A 1903-nucleotide genomic window follows, 5' to 3' on the forward strand; every position below is an offset into this window, starting at 1 on the left:
GCGGCGAGAGGGCACAGGCCGGGCTGAGGGACCCCCCCACCCTCACCCCCGAGTGCACAAATTTTTGTGCACCAGGCCTCTAGTTTCCATATAAATGGCCTGTCCTGGCTCAGGATTCAGACTTGGCTAAAAATCTCTCAAACAAGCAGTATCTGGGGTCAGCATGCCCCAAAGCTATCGATAAAAAGCTAAAGACCTAGCACTAGCACCAGCCTGCCTTGATTCACAGCTGAGCCTACCCTGGGCACTCCCTAGACCAAAACAAGTAGCAGCCATCTGCCGATCTCTCTGAAGCTCCTGACGGATGGCCCCAGGCAATGACTGACTTTGCACCTACCCAGAGACTCCAGAGCTAGTGCACCTGGTGGAGAGCTTCAGACCATAGCAGATTACAACTCTACACATCCACTAACGGACAAAAAGAATAATTTACAGGAACTCAACAGCAGAGGATTCCAAGAATCAAATCAATGATTTGGAATATGAGGAAGCAAAAGACACCCAATCAGAAGAGCAAAAAGAAAAAAAGAATCCAAAAATATGAAGACAGTGTAAGGAGCCTCTGAGATAACTTCAAAATACCAGCATTCGCATCATGGGAGTGCCAGAAGGAAAAAAGAGAGAGAGCAAGATATTAAAAACCTATTTGAAGAAATAATGACAGAAAATTTCCCCTGCCTGGTAATAGAAATAGATTTACAAGTCCAGGAAGCATAGAGAGTCTCAAACAACCCAGAGGCTCACACCAAGACACATAATGAAAATGCCAACAGTTAAAGACAAAGAGAGAATCTTAAAAGCAGAAAGAAAAAGCAGTTAGTAACCTACAAGAGAGCTCCCATATGACTGTCAGCTGATTTCTCAACAGAAACTTTATAGAGCAGAAGAGATTGGCAAGACATATTCAAAGTGATGAATAGCAAGAACCTACAACCAAGATTACTCTACCCAGCAAAGCTATCATTTAGAATTCAAGGTCAGATAAAGAACTTCACTGCCAACAAAAAGCTAAAGTACTGCATCACCACCAAACCAGTATTACATGAAATGTTGAAGTGTATAGAAGGAGGAAGAAGAGGAGAAGGGGGAGAGGGAGGAGAAAAGGGAGGAGGAGAAAAAGAAAGATCTATAATAATAAAAGCGTAATGTCCATAGACTGGACGTCCTTCCGGACGAAGCCGGGGCTGTAGCCACCACGGCTGCGAGGGAGGGACCCAGGCAGTTGGCTGCACCTGGAGGGATGGACCCAGGCAGCCGGCCGCAGCTGCGAGGGTGGAACGCAGGCAGCCAGCTGTCGCTGTGAGGGAGGGATCAAGGCAGACTCGCTGCAAAGTCCTACTCTTGCACAATTTTCATGCATCACTCCTCTAGTAAAAAATATGAACAATAAAATGGCTATAAATACATAACTATCAACAACTGACTCTAAAAACCAAAATAAGCGAACAAGAAATCTAATGAACAAAAAAACTGATGAACAAAATAGAATCAAAGGCATGAAAACATGAAACAAACTGAAGAATCTCAGAGGGAAGGGTGGTGGGGGCGGCGGGAAGAGATTAATCAAAGATCTTATATGCAAACTAGTGGCCCAGTACACAAATTTGTGCACATTGAAAGGAAATTAATTAGAAGAAATATTTTAATATTGCTATTCGCCCTTTCTCTATAATAGAAGTGTCAACCAAATTCATGATTGACAATGACAGATCTAACACATGTGTGTGATTTGCGCCAGCGATAGCTTTATAAGTCAACTTAGAGCAAGACAACTTAGCCTTTTATAGGTATAGAATAAACTTGTTTAATTAGACATGCTTTCTGATTTAGCTAAACTTTTTCCAGCCCAGTGAAGCACCCCTACTTCTCTTTCAGGTACTTTTCTGATACCCAGGAATAAATA

General features: G+C 43.0%; 1 long non-coding RNA gene across 1 annotated transcript in view; it reads right to left on the reverse strand.

The window, feature by feature from the left end:
- Positions 1–1666: 1666 nt before the first annotated feature.
- The window catches only part of LOC107184379, a 2976-nt gene continuing 2739 nt past the window's right edge, over positions 1667–1903 (reverse strand). The window contains exon 3 of the long non-coding RNA XR_001515208.1: positions 1667–1878. This is a non-coding gene — a long non-coding RNA (uncharacterized LOC107184379). The remainder of the gene's footprint in view (positions 1879–1903) is intronic.

Source organism: Myotis davidii, unplaced genomic scaffold (genome assembly GCF_000327345.1).
Source record: "Myotis davidii unplaced genomic scaffold, ASM32734v1 scaffold805, whole genome shotgun sequence".
NCBI lineage: Eukaryota > Metazoa > Chordata > Mammalia > Chiroptera > Vespertilionidae > Myotis > Myotis davidii.